Source organism: Nicotiana tabacum, chromosome 21, assembly GCF_000715075.1.
Source record: "Nicotiana tabacum cultivar K326 chromosome 21, ASM71507v2, whole genome shotgun sequence".
Classification (NCBI taxonomy): domain Eukaryota; kingdom Viridiplantae; phylum Streptophyta; class Magnoliopsida; order Solanales; family Solanaceae; genus Nicotiana; species Nicotiana tabacum.
Genome location: NC_134100.1, coordinates 53,839,996 through 53,857,979, shown reverse-complemented (window position 1 = coordinate 53,857,979; position 17,984 = coordinate 53,839,996). Strand labels below are relative to the sequence as shown.

At 37.8% G+C, this 17,984-nt stretch overlaps 1 long non-coding RNA gene across 1 annotated transcript; it reads left to right on the top strand.

Moving 5' to 3' along the window:
- The first annotated feature begins 5,958 nt into the window (after positions 1-5,958).
- On the top strand, positions 5,959-9,081 carry LOC107782027 (uncharacterized). Its single transcript, XR_001647138.2, has 3 exons — positions 5,959-6,560; positions 6,873-6,919; positions 8,852-9,081. It is a non-coding gene; the product is annotated as an uncharacterized LOC107782027 (long non-coding RNA).
- Positions 9,082-17,984: the final 8,903 nt, after the last annotated feature.

Sequence of the window (17,984 nt, the reverse complement as noted above, 5' to 3'; positions counted from 1 at the left end):
GAATCTATGAGTCATCGTGTCAGAGTTTTGCTAAAGACTTATGGGTAGGCCTGTACCTTGTCCCATTTGGTGTCAAATAATCTTAGAGCCTTTGTAGACAAATGTTCATTTTCTACAGTATGTCAGAGGCCTTGACGGCCCATATGTATTCATGTTTTAAGAAAAATGGTTAAGTGATACAATGCTTTTCCCAATTACAGTTGCACATTATGAGTTGTGGCCATATGGGCCCATGATAGTCACGAAAGGAATGAGTTCAGCTAACTCGACCTATGTATGTTCTAATTTTGGTCGAATGATCATAAGTTACAGAGTGGTTCGTTCGGGCCAGTACGGCACCGGGTGCCAGCCACGTCTCCCCAGGTTTGGGGCGTGACAAAATCAGATTAATGGTGTTTTGAGCTTAGGGTTTCAGAATTGGGCGTTCAATTACAGTGATTAAAAGAGGAAAATAGAAGCGGGATTCGCGGATAGGGAGGCCGATTGAGCGTTTGGGGTTTCATTTGTGTGACCTTATATAAATTTGTGCAAGGATTTGGAATTAATGGGCTAGAGACGGATGACAGAAAAGAGAGAGTTTGGGTAAAGAGGGTGGTAGGGTCAAGGGAGAAATGATTTTGGGTTAGGGGTTCGGGAGGCCATCTCTACTGATAAGTTAGGGGAAACATCTGGGCTTTTGATCTTTTAGATCGACGGTCTTGATAATTCTAGGTTTAAATGTTTTATTGAGGAATTTTGGTGGCCGTTGGATTCTTGTGATCCAACGACTATGATTAAATATGATTAGTGTTTTAATTTAAAGAGAAAATGGAGACAAATCGTGAGCCGTTGATCCAAGGTAGTTTAAAGAGAGTGGCATGGATTGCCAAGGTAGATTGAGAGACTTTTTGGACAGGATCAATTCTGAATTGGGCTTGATTTTTGGGCTAAAATTGATTTAAATGGTAGCTACTTTGTATTTAATTGAGGAATTACAATTGTAGCCTTTAGTCTTTAACCTTTTTAAAATAAATTTAATTAAACTTAAATAATTTCTAATAAAATATAGTAAAATTATAAATATCAAATATACTACTAATTATTGTAACTAATTGTTTCTAAAAATACTTTGTTTTCTGAATTGCAACACTAGTTTCAAACCTAGTAATCTAATTAATCAAAACTTTTAAGAAGTAATTCGTTAAATTAATCAAAAAAACCTCTATGGCATATTTAAAAATTATTTTTATAATATTAAAATAGTAAGTACATTTGTAATTACATATTACTAATGCTGAATAATTAATTTCAGCCTGAGGTTAGATGTGTTACTTATTGACTATATGTGGTCGGTTGTACTCATACTATACTTCTGCACCTTGCGTGCAGATCTTGGAAATGATGATGCTGCGTATGGTGGAAGCTGACATTGAAGATGTACTTGTTGTCCAGACATAGTTACCACTTGTCCTTGGTAGTTTTAGATTTGTATTCTATTTATGTATATTCCAAACAATTGTTGTATTTATTTTTATACCCATTTTGTAAATCTAAGTCTTAGAGACTCATGACTTATACTACCAATCCTTGTGTCATTGTATAAAAATTTAGTTATTTTCCTATTGATTCATATTATTCTCATTTGAGTTGTGTTGACTGTTATATGGCTTGCCTAGTGGGTTGGGTTAAGTGCCATTAGGACTAGGTGGATTTTGGGTCGTGACAAAGCATTAATTTTGAGAATAGAGTTCCTTTTGAAGTAATGACGTTATAGTTATGTTCTTTTTAGATCATGCCAAAAGAAAGAAAGAGTGAGCCTTAACATACCTTATACCGAATCCTTATATATTCACTCGAGCTTAGCCTCATTTACTCTGAATCTACAATAAACAATAAGGACATCAACGTTACCATAGTGAACTTAATAAATTTTATCGAGCGACAAATTCATTCTATAAGAAATCGGACAGCATCCCCCCTTAATTTCTTCTCTCCACCAAGTCTAAACAACAAGAACACACACAAAAACTTACAATATATTCTCAGCACCATACCAAGCTCAAACAATCAACAAAAATATACCTATGATTTTCAGAAAAGTGGGCAGCACCTATATCGTTTCCTTCCAATTCAAACCAATACAAAAAACAACAAGAACAACATAAACAATAACATATCCAAGCTACTACATCAAGAACCAGCTGAAACCTAACTCAAAAATCCAAAAATAGTCCCATACGCAATACAGCTCAAACATACTTCCAACTTCAAGTTTAACATGTTTGCCTTCAACATCTAAGCTTGCTATGGCCTAAAAACGAATCAACCCAAGTAGAGGAGTGAAGTACATACCTTATAGCACACAAATTTGAACTCTCAAGGTGTAAGAAGCCATTACCAAAATGAAATGCACAGACTTAGTAATCTGTCCACAATGACCCAAATAACATCAAATGTTCTCAAGGTCCGCGGAAATCCAACCTCCAAAACCTATAATGCTGCTTAAAACCATGATAAATCCCCAAACCACTCGAATGAATAGAATACCTCCTGCTATGAGTCTCATTAGAGATCAACTACCTCAATCCATAAATAATATGAACACAAATCTACTCGAAAGTTGTAGTATACGATCATAACTAAGGACCAGCTCCTTAGCACCATTCTGCAACACTGCGTCCCTAAGGACAAGCAAAAGAGTATCATCATACTGACGAGCTCTGTTGCGTTCAAATAAGAATGACCATGCAACCACACTAGCAAGAACTCTTCTAGAACCCGAAATATCCAATCTCATAATTCTATAAGCCAAAGCCCGAACATCCATAGCCAAGTGCCTCCCCTACGCTAGAACAAATGCCGAAATCCAAAATCATGAAAGTAATAATCCTTCTCATGCCAACAGTCGAGACACACAAACAATCACCCTACAATTATTCACTCACAATGCACGCAACCATCGCGTGAAACATCAGAATACACTGTGTAAGACCCTGTAACTATGGGCAATACCAACACCCGAGTTACAATAGATAAAAACTTCTCCACAAAGCGATAATAGTAATTTGCCCTCATATCATAGGGGAAAAATATTTCGCGCTACCGCTGTTGAATCACCACACTCATCGGTGTCCAACCAATATCGAGTACTCAACATCGAGTACGAATGAATAGGAAGAACTAAAGATATAGGCCTCTAGCCAAAATAAAGTCTCGCGATGAGGAATCAAGAAGGTGAAAATTCCTAAAGCCCTATAGTCTCTCGTGGATAGATAATGACGTCTCTGCATCGATCCACAAAACTCTACTAGGCTTGCTCGTGATTAGTGAGAACCTTAGAACCTAGAGCTCTGATACCAACTTGTCACGATACAAACCCCCACCAAAGGCTGTGATGGCACCTAACCCGCTTGCTAGGCAAGCCAACACACAACAACAATAATAGAATCCAATTATTAAGCCATTTAACTATTTCATCATATAAATAACAATGCGGAATAAATCTCAATTCAATATTGTGAATACATAATCAATGACAAGGTCTAAATACGACCACAATCGTATAAAATAACAAAAACCTAGTGTAACTATATCACGAGCATCCAATAAAAGTAACTAGAGTCAACTGAATAAGTACATCTTTAAGGAAGAATACATGAACACAAAATAGATATGTAGGGAAGGGAGATTCCATGTGTTGCGGATCGGATCAAGTACAACAGCTCACCATGAAGTCTCCAATAATGCTCCTATTCAGTTCGAAGGGTACCATTAATACTAGTCTTAGAACCTGTACAAAAATATACAGAAATATAGTATGAGTACAAAACCACAGTACCCTATAAGTATCAAGTCTAGCCTCGAAAAAGTAGTGCGGGAGATGAATCTGACACCTACTGACAACTCAATAAGCATTTGAAGCATAAGTAGAGCATGAAATAAAGCATGATATTATCTATCAGGTTTGTCAATAGAACCATACTAGAACCGGAATTTAGAAATGTTTTTCAGTCAAGGAGATAAAATACAACATCAAACATCTAAGTTCTTTCCATAATCATGATTCAAATCAATCAGCATTCTCATATAATATAAGAGTCACTACATGAGTCTAAACTACCAATGCATGCTCAAACAAGGGGGATATCACAATATCAGTCATCTCAATCATTAATAATCACAATATGAGTCAGTCAACAGTCATATAAATATGCGCAAGAGACATTGCACGAGTCAAGGCTTCCAGTTCATTCTCACAATCCAATACCCAATCTCACAACACAAACTCGTGTACATATACATATCCGACCCAGGCCAAGTTTCCAAACAAACACCAATATCAGTGCTTACTCTCACAGGGCCCAAGGCAACATAGGTAATCATCTGACTTCAAAGGGATGGTACCAATCCGAGCTCCATGTTAGCATGCCGCCCGATCAACATATAATATCGTTGCTGCATGCAAACGGATCCACAAATATTTTTGTGGTGTTGTGCCACCCGATCCACACATATACCTGTGGTGGCGACCCGATCCATACATATACCCATGGCGGCATGCCACCCGATCCACACAACATCATATACAAGGATATATAAGAGTCTTACTTTCATCCGACAAGCTTTAATCAACAATAACCGTGATTCCTTTGAAATTCAACTCCAAACGACTCAAATCTAGTCAAGTACAACTCAATAACGTCAAACAAACCCATAGGAATCCATTTCTAACAAAAAAGCTTCAATCATTACTAAATCCCCAAAAGTAAAAAAAAGTCAACTCGAGCCCACATGTTCAAAACCCAAGTCAAGGAGTAGATCCCGACTAACTATAACCCCATGAGTCCAAACATGTGATAAGATTCTAATATCAGCTCCAAATTGACCCCCATATCCCCAAATTACACCCTCTTAACTTATATATAAAAATCTCAAAATATTACTTTAAGATTCCAAGTTTTAGGTGTAGAAATCCATGGGAATCAAGATATATAGCCAAATCCAAATGAAAATTACTTATCACTAATGTAGTAGTGAAATTGCTCTTTAAAATCTCCTCATCTCAAAGTCTTGGGTTCAAAATATGAAATAATGGGCAAAGTTATTGGACAACTTAAATCCCTGCCTGATAATACTCTTCGCGATTGCTGCCTAACCCATGCGATTGCGATGCACAAATAAGTGCTGCCTCAGAACCTTCTATGAGAACGCTGCATAGACCATGCTGTTGACGACTAATTTTGACTCTCCCATTTTCTAATTAAACTTCTTACGCTTGTTGATCAACAATGATTTAATAAGGTGTTTTTAAAAGTATTATTTTGATTATCTATTTTTCTAGAAATATAAATAATATAATAAGTAAAATATAGTATTAATAATAGTTATTAATATTAATTATATTCCTGTAATTATATATTAATAATTTGATCTTAAATAATTACAATTATACTACCTTTATTATTGTAATTAATAAAAATTGGCTTTTATAATTTTAATGTACGAGTATTTTAATTATTTTGTTTATCTAATTATCTCGATAATATAAAGTTAGCTGACAATAATTAATTTATAATATATTTGTTAATTATAATTTGTTATATTTTATTGAGATTAAATAAGTTTAGTTAGTTTAATTATAAAAGGAGGCTTAAGATTTAAAACATGCTACAATTGCAATTGGTGGATTTTGATTGAAATGGCCAAAAGATTAATTTTATTTTCAGCCTACTTCTTCCAATACCCAATCCACTCGGCCTAAACACCAGCCCAAAACATACCTAACCTGTCCAAGCCCACACTTCCCTCTCCTACTTGGCAATCCATGCCATCTCCTCTCCACCAATCCTATTCTGCCACATCATCACTCCAAAACCCCTCACAAAACAACCACAACGCATCAAGACCTTTGATAGAATTCATCAATAGGCCAGATTAATCACAATTTCCCCTTTTAACTATAATTCCTCCATGCTTTTATCTGATCCAACTTGGATCACAATGATCCAACGGCCCTTGTTTTATCTTCAAATGTCATTTTTATTTTATATTTTAGACTAATATTCTGAGCTGTTGATCTGGTTATCCAACGGCCCATATCCATCCCTTCACTTTTAGCCCACCAGACCGCTCCTAACCCTAATAATTTCTCCTTATGCCAGCCACCCCCATTTTCCCTTCCTCTTACTTTTCTCTCATCCTCTCCAATTTCTGTCATCCATGAACCTTACACAAATGTGTGCAAGAGCACTGGAAAACAACTATAAGACAACCACTCTCCCTGATAAGCCGAGAATCTAGCCGAATACTTCCCATTTCCATCATTCATTTACAAATCTCAACTCCTGAAACCCTACACCCAAACATGAAAGACAAAGAATCTCATCATCATACCCTTCATCACCGCATTCATTCGTTCAAATCTCCATTAAGGCATCACATGCATCCATAGATTCGAAAGAATCTTGACCTCATCGTGACGGTTGATAGCCCACAGGTCAAATGCAGGGACCTCTAGGTAAATGCTTTGTTTGGAGGTCCATTGGCTTCAAACGGCTAGTCCGGTAGTCACCTCTGAATTGGTAAAATCTTTAGTCTATTTTCCCTTCTAATTTCTTATTTTTACTTTGATTTCGTCATAAGATGTCTCATCAGTGTTCATTGATATTCAGTGTCTTCTACTAATTTTGAATCTTAAACTCAAAACCCTAAAGCCCCAATCTTGGCTCTATATATCATGCTTTAATTCTCTCACCAACACACACAACTACAATCGAATAATAGTAAATGCACTACAATTGAATTCCCTTTAAGTCTTAAGTAGACTTGTCTGAGTTCTTTTTTTTCTTTTTCGTATTATGTTCGAGCTTAATCGTTTGGAGTTGGTTGCACAGGTTCTTAATGGTATGGAGTAATTACCTGATTTGCTTCCCCTAGAAAGGTCAGTAAACCTCTGATTTTGTTTTAATAAGTCTGAATTGCTTGTAGCTTTTCTCATATTATTTCTACTTAGCTATTTGATATTTCTTTATTAACAATGTTTCTGCTCTCTCTTATGATATTATGTTAACCAATATATATCTTTCATTGACATTTGTGTTTTGCTGCTCATGTTGTTTTCTCCTTAGCTAATCGGCATTCACTATTAACAATTGTGTTTGTCTCTTATGTTGTTCTGCTTAGCCAACAAATATTTCTTGGTGACAGTTGAATCTTGTTTCCCATGTTTATTTCTGCTTAGCTACTGGTTCTTTGTTGTTAGTCGTTTAGGTTCTTACAATGTCTTGCTTAGTTACTTGATAGCATTGTGTGTCTTATTAGGTTAGCATTCTTAGTAAATTGAAGTCTTGTAGGCAGTGATCCTTGTACATCATGTTATGTTGATATTAACATATAGTATGTGATAAGATTTAAGCACTTGTTTTAACATGTTCCATTTATGGTTTAGAGGTAATCATACTTTCATTAAGTTAAATGTCTGTTAACTTGCAACCACACATGCTAATATTTTATCCTACTTACTATTTATGGTTATGAAGACTATATCTAGAATACCTTAATTGACTTGAGGCAATACTACCTAGCCTATTGGTTGAGTACTTTTGATCTAGGCTGCTTGATGATTCAACTAAATGCTTTTTCCTTCACTACAAACTATTATAGATTCCATGCCTATAGGGTTCAATTTGGGACTAAGTCTAACTACTTTATCATGTTGAATCGTTCTTGTTGTCACCTATGTTAGTGCGATTTCTTGTGAGGTTAATTCTACTGTCTAAATGTTTAGCTTAGGTTACTTCATATGCAATGAAGTGGATGATCTCTCAACTATATACCTATTTACTGTGTGGGACTATTTGAGTTTGGTCTGGTGTCATATGGTTTTGTTTTGATGATCTAAACCTGTTTAAAAAAACCATGGCTAATCATATTCTTGTGAGGTATTAGACCCTTGACCCTGAGGATAAGTATGTGTTTGGATAAAAGCTTCCTGTCAACTTTATTGACAAATTAGATAAGTGTTTTGATTGACATTGAACAATTTAAAGTGTCTTTTATGTGGTAAATGTACTTATGAGAATAACTGACTATCAGCCTTCATTTTGTGACTTGCTTCTGATCTTGTTTGGCTAAAATAGTGAGTCCTAGGAAGATCATGAAAATGCCATGATATGTAAAGTAATTCTGAGTTTATTCTGAAGCTTTTTGAAGTCTTTTAACATCCCTAAGGTCCTGTGTGATGATATATCTTTCCATCATGTACTTTAACAATGATCATTTACTAAGGATACTTTGGATTTGAAGCATGTGCTAATGCTCTAATCCTTCAATGATTCTTTGTCTAACTGACTGTGATATAAATTTAATTGATTGGGAATATTTGTGATCTACTTAGTTCATAAGCTTGCCATGTTCACGGGGGCTTAAGGCCTTCTGTGTTGAAAGAAATGTTTTGTGTTTGTGTTTGTTTGATGTTCTGAATATTCTGTTTTCTCAAGGTATTGGGATCTTGGTTTGTGTTTAAACCTCTATGGAAGAACAAGGCTCAATGACTAAAAGTTTATGTTGTGAACCTAATTCTACCACCAGGGGGGTCCTCCCTAACACAAGCACTGCTCGGGGTCCACGAGGCCCTTGTGAACTCTCAAGTGTATGAGGTTTATAGGGCAATCTTGTAAGTAGATTTGGTTCACTCTAGCTAGTAGTAGTTGACCTTGACTAATATCTACGGGGTTGTCACAAACAAAAATAGATTTATTTATGTCATTTCAGACCATAATTATGTTCATGATATGTTTTATTATTGTTTCCTACATATTGTACTAAAAGAATTGGCTTTTCTTCTTTTGCATGAACCATTGGGCCTGTGCAGTTCACGGTGAACTCTGGCCATAGCAACTAAGCTGGACCCTCTCCTTCATTTGCAGTCACTATTCGCTGAAGCCCGTTGTTGCTTAAAATTTAAATTGGATCTGACCTGTTGTCAGCCCAACACAGAGTCCAGCCCCTTCCCTTACTTTATTTCAATGCTGCTATAAGCCCATTCATGTTTATATGTTGTATTTGTGGAACTAACACTAATATCATATGATTTTTTATTTATTGTGATTGTTTAGAAAAAATCATAGGGTAATTAAATCTCATAGAATAAAGGGTACCATAGCTTAGATAACTCATTACTTCAAAAGCTAATGACTTTTAAAATCTGAATATATCCCAACTGTTTTGGTTCATCAGTTAGACTCTTTTTCTTCACTTGATTTTCCTAACAAGTTTCATCTATTTTTCTTTAAGGCGTTTGCAGAGTCCAATGGGTTCAAGCGAAAAGGGATTTTTGAAAAAGACTCCAAATGAATCACTTAGGAAATATTCGATGGTAAATTATTTTGGAAAGGATAGCAATTTTACAATGCAAGTCAAACCCAGATTTCACAAAGATGGATAGTCACTTTGAAAAATCAAAATAACTCATATCAAATAAGTTCAAAAACGGTCAAGGTAAAACTCATTTTCACATTTTTTTTGGATGACGAAAGGATTGAACATCAACAGAAACTTGCATCTTTGAAACAAGTCCTCATTTTTCAAATAAACCGCACAACATTATTTTAAACCAAACATTTTCTTTTGATAAGATCATGGACCCATTTTTGAACAAATACTTCATCATTTTAGGTAAATTTTCACATAGACCCGCTTAATGACTTTTAAATTAACTAGGATGTAAATCATTCTTTTTCCCGTATTTAGCCTATGTTTAAGGAACTACTTAACGTAGATTTTAAGGGATGCCTAACACCTTCCCCTTAGAATAACTAGAACCCTTACCCGGATTCTCACTGGTATAGCGGACCATTAAGATAATAATCTTTATAGACTTATAGGTATCCTAATATACCTTTAAATATTAGGTGACGACTCTTCTTTTATCAACTTCAGGGAAACAACAAGTTGTATTTTGTTTTGACCTGTGCAAAATAGGGTGCAACAACATGGCGACTTTGCTGGAGATTATACACTTAGGTTCTAGCCTTAGCAGACTTAGGCTAGATTTTAAAATTTAAGAAATTATTGAAGTTGCTTGAACTTCACTATATGTTTACATGACTTCATAATTTGCAATTATGTGTTTACTTGCTTTATTCCTGATGTTATCACTGATTTATCACAATTACTTGTTACTGCTTTTATAGATTGTCATCACATTTTACTATCGAGTCATGGACGTACACAATCACACGCGAATCATGCGAGGGTTGTCTTTTCACCCCTCCAAACATTCTTTATAAACCTCTCTAGTTTTAGAGAACGACATTGTAAGGTTAACTAACATGTCATCTCGCAGTTACTCAGTCCCACTCCAAAGGTTTAGGAAACACTCTACTCATAGTAAAATAGTTCATACTGCATAAATCTTAGGTGAGTTGGTCTTTGGCACTAACGCACAATTAGGAAAGCCACCCTAATGTCAACGAGTCATGCACCTAATGATATGACTTCTGTGGAAAGACAAACAAACCTAACAAGATACTTAAAGATCCTAAGCAAACACTTACCGAACATCTTTCTTTTACCCACCTCAGAAAATAACCACAACATATCTTAAATTAGTATAGTCATGAGAGCTCCCCATAAGGTGAAATAGTGATGGAGAAGCATCCAGCGAGCACACGGAGATAGAATTAGGACACATCTTGGAGCACTGACTAAGTTGATGAACGTCTAAGCCGATAGAGTGCTTACCAGGTTGTTGATAGAATTATGGGATCCAGCTAAAGCGATTTTCAAGCTTGTCAATTATGAGCTAACACTAATGCTCGAGGATGTTACAAGCTTACTAAGTTGCCATTCGCTGGACGAAAGCCCATATTGTTGGTCATCATGTCGGGTCATAGGTTTCTCTATGTATTGGGATTGAAGAGCAACATGAACCTAAGAAATGTCGAAGATGGGTGGATAAGCCGACATTTAGAAAGCTATGATCTACATCATGAAGAATATCAGTGTTTTAGTCTATAATCTCATTTTATGTGATGACCCAAAATATCATCTTTAAATTTAATAAGTAATTCTGTATTCTAAGACCTCAAAAAGCACCATTTATTATTCCTCGACTTGTGTGCATAGTCCGTATAATTTTCTGGAAAGTTTTTATGTGAAAAACGGATTAAAATATGAAATAGAGTTTTAAAACTCAACTGAGTTGACTTTGGTCAACATTTTAAGCAAACTGATCCGGATCACTATTTTGACAATTCCGGTAGGTCCGTATCATAATTTGGGACTTGGGTGTATGCCCGGAATTGAATTCTGAGGTCCCTAGCCCGAGATATGGAATTTTAATAAAAAATTAAAAGATAAAAGCTTAAAGATTTTTAAGAAGTTACTGATGTTGGATTTATTGACACCGGGTCCGTATTTTGGTTCCAGAGCCCAGTATAAGTCCCCTATAATATTTATGACTAGTCTGCCGAATTTGGTGAGAATCAGAGTTGATTTGACGAGATTCAGACGTCTGGTTGAAAATTTCCTTTGATTTGGCGTCTGATTAGTAGTTCTAGGTGTTATTTTGGTGATTTGATCGCGCGAGAAAGTTCGTATGATGTTTTAGGACTTGTATGCATGTTTGGTTTGGAGCCCCGAGGGCTCGGGTGAGTTTCGGATAGGATACGAGATGATTTTGAACTTAGAAAAATCTGGTTTTCTACAACTCCAAGCTTATGGTATTTCCTTCATTGCGTTCGCGAATGTACTCTCGCGAACGCGAAGAGCAAACTGGGCAAGACGAATATTCTCTCTTCGCGAACGCGAAGATTGGGTCGCGAACGCGAAGCTATGGAGACTTTACCCTTCGCAAACGCGACCAGCTCAACGCGAACGCGAAGCTTTAGAGGCCTGGGGGAGGGGTCAGTCGTCCTTCTACGCGAGCGCGAGCACTGGCACGCGAACGCGAAGGCCAGAGGGAAAAAAGCCTTCGTGAATGCGAAAGAGGACTCACGAACATGAAAGCCACGGGTGCTACTCATCGCGAATGCGACCGGCCCTTCGCGAACGCGAAGAAGGCCTGACGCCCGTGACTTAAAATAGAACCAAACCGGAATTTTTTCCATTTTTCACAAACCCTTAATTAGAACTCGGTTTAGGGGCGATTTCAAAGGAGTTTTTCACGATTTCGAACTGGGTTAGTGTTCTTTATCATATAGTGATTGTATTTCATGAATCCATGCCTACATGAATCCTTTATTTCGGATTTAGATGGAAGAAATTTAAATTTTTGCAAAACTTTCCAAAAGCGAGAAATTTAGATTTGAAGGTCCATTTGACATTGGAATTGGATAATTTTTGTATGGTTGGACTCATCTCAGAACGGGTGTTCGGATTTCGTAAGTTTTTTCGAGATTTGAGACATGGGTCCCACTGTCAAATATTTTAATGAATTTTGGATTTTTATCCGGAAAATTAGTAAATTCATATGGAATTAATTCCTATGATTCGTATTGAATAAATCTAAATTTCTCTTTCCAAAAACGAGAAATTTAGATTTGAAGGTCCATTTGACATTGGAATTGGATAATTTTTGTATGGTTGGACTCATCTCAGAACGGGTGTTCGGATTTCGTAAGTTTTTCCGAGATTTGAGACGTGGGTCCCACTGTCAAATATTTTAATGAATTTTGGATTTTTATCCGAAAAATTAGTAAATTCATATGGAATTAATTCCTATGATTCGTATTGAATATATCAAATTGTTTGTGAATAAATTTGAAGCTTTTAGAGACAAATTTAAAAGGAAAAGCTGTGGTTGAGTAATTGATTGGAATTTGTAAAGCGAGGTAAGTGTCGTGGTTAACCTTGACATGAGGGAATAGAACCCTTAAACTATTTGTTATGTGAAATGCATGTGAACGACGTATAGGTGAGGTGACGAGTGTCTATACGTCGTCAAATTAATTGTTTGCATAATTACTGAAAAAATCATAAATTAATTATTATAATAATTGATTCTCTCTTATTCTTTGTCAAATATTAATTCTTGAATTCCTGCATTAATTGTTACATGCTATTTGAATTATGTGTCTTAATTGTTATTTGACATTTAGTATATTAAATATTAAACTACCTATTTTCTCCCTGATTTCTATAATAATTTGCTATTTGTCATTGTTTGTTTCATAATTAAATCATAATTATTGTATGCTTGTTGTCTTATAATTTTAAATTAATTATTGCATTTATTGGGGAAATTTCTTCTATAAGAATTGTTAAATGGATAGATTGGAGGATCGGGTTGTATGCCGCAACAAAATTGATTGAAATGGATATATTGGAGGATCGGGTTACACGCCGCAACAGACTTATTAAAAAGTTCATATTGGATGATCGGGTTGCACGCCGCAACACTTATTAAAAGTCAATACTTGGGGGATAGTATTGCACGCCGCAATAGACTTATTAAAAGTAACTATTTGGGGGATCAGATTGCACGCCGCAATAGACTTATTTAAAAGTCAATATATATACCTGGTTAAAAATATTTATATGAGAGGATTGAAAAAGAATATATTGTGAGAGCGGGTTACACGTTGCACGTTGCAACAGAATTGAATGTGAATATATTGTGAGAGCGGGTTGCACGCTGCAATGAAAATTCATGAAAATGATAATTGGTTATGATTGCTGAGTTGGCTTTAATTATTATAAATGAATTACCTGATTTATTTCTATTATTTTTTGTTATTACTAATATTGCGTACAGGTTAATGTAAGTGACCCGCCTTAGCCTCGTCACTACTTCGTCGAGGTTAGGCTCAGCACTTACCAGTACATGGGGTCGGTTGTACTGATACTACACTCTGCACTTCTTGTGCAGATTTTGGAGTTGGTCCCAACGGTTTACCATAGACTTGCTCGAATTTCAGCTACTCGGAGGAGATTTGAGGTATAACTGCACAATGTCCGTAGTTCTAAAGTCCCCGTCTACTTTACTTTAGCTGTGTGTTTTCCAGACAACTTTATTTTATTCAGGCCCTTATTTGTATTATTCTAGAAGCTCGTGCACTTGTGACACCAAATTCTGGGATGGTATTTAGACATCGTTATTTTTATGGATTATTCATTATATTTCAGATTTTACTTCCGCAATCGTTCTTTGTTATTAATAAATTTAAAAATTATTTAAAAATTGGTTAATATTATTCTAACGTTGGCTTGCCTAGCAAGTGAAATGTTAGGCGCCATCACGGTCCGAAGGTGGGCATTTCGGGACAGTTAGTATCAGAGCACTAGGTTACATATGACTCACGAGTCACGAGCAAACTTAGTAGAGTGTGAAGGATCGGTACGGAGACGTCTGTACTTATCTCTCAGAGGTTATAAAGTTTAGGAACAATATCACTTCTTTCTTATTTTGTCGTGCGATTTTACTCTATCATAAAAAATTGAAACATTCTACTCTTATTCTCTTGCAGATGGTGAGAACACGTAATACCTCAACCGATGGAAGGGGACCAGATCCCCCGATGGCAACTATGGACAGGGGTAGAGGTCGAGGCTGAGGTCGTGCTAGAGGCAGAGGCCGAGGTAGAGCTCAGTCCAGAGCTCGAGCAGCTGCACCTGTTGTAGAACCTCAAATGGACCTTCAGGAGGAGGTTCCAGTTTAGAATGTACCAGTTGGACCGGTTCAGGTCCCAGAAGGATTCATAGCCACTTCAGTACTTCAGGACGCTCTAGTCCGTTTGGTAAGTCTTGTGGAGGGCGTGGCCCAGAATGGTACATTTCCAGTGGCACCACCCGTCTCACAGGCTGGGGGAGGAGCACAAACTCCCACTACTCCCACCCCTCCCACTACTCCCACTCTAGAGCAGATAGCTCCCCAGAATCAGGCTCCAGCAGCCCCGCCAGTTGGGGTAGTTGAGCCAGTTATTGCGGCATAGACCGGTGATACGCCCGCCATGTCTTTTGAGGCCTCATTGAGACTGGATAAGCTTACTAAGCTCTTTCCAGTTCACTTCAGTGGTACACCTTCTGAGGACCCACATGATTATCTTGAACGCTGCCACAAGGTGCTGCAGAACATGGGTATAGTTGAGACCAATGGGGTTGATTTTGCTGTATTTCAGATGACGGGTTCTGCCAAGAGATGGTAGAGAGATTATACATTGACCAGACCAGTTGCATTGCCTGCACTTACCTGGGAGCAGTTCTCTCAGCTATTTCTTGAGAAGTTCCTTCCTATCACACTGAGAGAGGAATTCCGCAAGCAATTTGAGCATCTACAGCAGGGCAGTATGACTGTTACTTAGTATGAGTCCCGTTTTGTGGATTTGGCCCGTCATGCTCTCCTTTTACTACCTACTTAGGGGGAGAGAGTGAGGAGGTTTATTGTGGGACTCACTCACCCTATCAGGCTTCAGATGGCCAAGGGGACCAGAAGTGAGATTTTTTTTCAGGCAACTGCTAATGTCGTGAGGAGGATTGAGATGGTTCTTGCACAGGAGAGATGACAGAGGTCTGATAAGAGGCCTCGTCAGTTCGGTGGTTTCAGTGGTGCCTCGTCTGGAGGCAGGGGTAATTTTGGTAGGGGTCATCCTCCCAGGCCATTTCATTTAGCACTTCATGCATTTCCCAGTGCTTCAGGGAGTCACGGTCCTATTATGCTTTACTCTGGGCAACCAGCATTCAGTGCACATTCAGCTCGTATCAGTGCACCACCACTCCAGAGTTACTACAACGGTTATCCGGCCCATTTGGGCCAACTTCAGCTTCAGCAGCCATGACATCAGGATGGGTGTTATGAGTGTGGGAACATTGGTCACATCAGGAGGTATTGCCCTAGATTTGCGAGTAACAGATCTCGACAAGATTATCATACAGCATACCGGCACCTGTTGCTTTACTGCCTGCTCAGCCAGCTAGAGGTAGGGGTCAGGTAGCTAGAGGTGAAGGTCAGGCCATTAGAGGTAGAGATTAGTCTATTAGAGGTGGAGGTCAGACTGTTAGAGGTGGAGGCCAGCCAGTTAGAGGCCGTCCCAGAGATGCAGTTCAGAGTGGTGGGGCCCAGCCCCGATTTTATGCTTTTCCAGCTAGGCCTGAGGCCGAGTCATCTGATGCTGTGATCACAGGTATTATTCCAGTTTGCCATAGAGATACTTCAGTTCTATTTGATCCAGGATCTACTTATTCCTATGTGTCCTCCTATTTTGCTTCATATTTGGTTATGCCTTGTGATTCTCTGAGTGCTTCTGTGTGTGTATCTACACCAGTGGGAGACTCTGTTATAGTATATCATGTATATTGTTTGTATGTGGTTACTATTGGTAGTCTTGAGACTAGTGTGGATCTTCTACTTTTTGATATTATAGATTTTGATGTCATCTAGGTATGGATTAGATGTCACCTTATCATGCTATATTGGATTGTTATGCCAAGACAGTGACCCGAGCCATGCCGGGGTTACCTCGGTTAGAGTATAAATGAACTGCTGATCATTCTACCGGCAGGGTTATTTCTTTTATGAAAGCTCGGCGTATGGTAGAGAAAGGGTGTCTAGCCTATTTGGCCTATATTCGTGATCCCAGTGCGGATGTTCCTTCTATGAACTCAGTACTAGTTGTTCGTGAATTTTCAGAAGTATTTCCTGCAGATTTGCCGGGGATGCCACCCGATAGAGATATTGAAAGAATTGAAAGAGCAGTTACAAGACTTGCTTGGTCAAGGATTCATTAGACCCGGTGTCTTACCCTCGGGTGCACCAGTATTATTTGTAAAGAAGAAAGATGGCTCTATGCGGATGTGTATAGATTATCGGCAGTTGAACAAGGCCACTATCAAAAATAAATATCCGCTGCCAAGAATTGATGGCTTATTTGATTAGCTTCAGGGTGCCAAGGTATTTTCGAAGATCGATTTGAGGTATGGTTACCATCAGTTGAAGATTAGGGCATCTGATGTCCCTAAAATAGCTTTTCGAACTCGGTATGAGCATTACAAATTCCTAGTGATGTCATTTGGGTTGACAAATGCCCCAGCAACATTTATGGATTTGATGAATCGGATGTTCAAGCCTTATTTGGATTCTTTTGTGGTTGTATTCATTGATGATATCTTGATTTACTCCAGTAGTCGAGAGGAATATGTGCAACATCTTCGAAGTGTGCTTCACACATTGAAGAATAATAAGTTATATGCCAAGTTATCAAAAATGTGAGTTTTGGTTAGACTCAGTTGCCTTTTTGGGGCATGTAGTATCGGCAGAAGGCATAAAGGTGGATCCTATGAAGATTGAGGATGTTTAGAATTGGCCTAGACCTACTTTAGTTACAGAGATCCGGAGTTTTCTAGGTTTAGCAGGTTATTATCGTCGGTTCGTGGAAGGGTTTTCATCTATAGCAAGCCCATTGACCAGACTGACCCAGAAAAGTGTCCCATTCAGATGGTCAGACGGGTGTGAGTTGAGTTTTCAGAAACTCAAAACTGCTTTGACTACGGCGCCAGTGTTGGTATTACCCACAAGTTCAGGATCGTATACAGTATATTGTGATGCATCTCACATTGGGGTTTAGTATTAATGCAAGACGGCAGGGTGATTGCATATGCGTCGGGGCAGTTGAAGGTTCACGAGAAGAATTATCTTGTTCATGACTTAGAACTGGCAGCCATTGTTCATGCGTTGAAGATTTGGAGGCATTACCTCTACGGTGTCTCGTGTGAGGTATTTATTGATCATCGTATCTTTCAGTACCTGTTCAAACAAAAAGATCTTAATTCGAGGCAGAGAAGATGGTTGGAATTGTTGAAAGACTATTAAGGCCAATGTGGTAGCCGATGCTTTGAGTAGAAAGGCTGTGAGTATGGGCAGTCTTGCGTATATTCCGGTTGGTGAAAGGCCATTACCTGCAGATGTTCATACTTTGGCTAATCAGTTTGTGAGGTTAGATGTTTCAGAACCCAGTTGGGTTCTAGCTTGCACAATTGCTCGGTCTTCTTTATATGAGCGTATCAGAGAG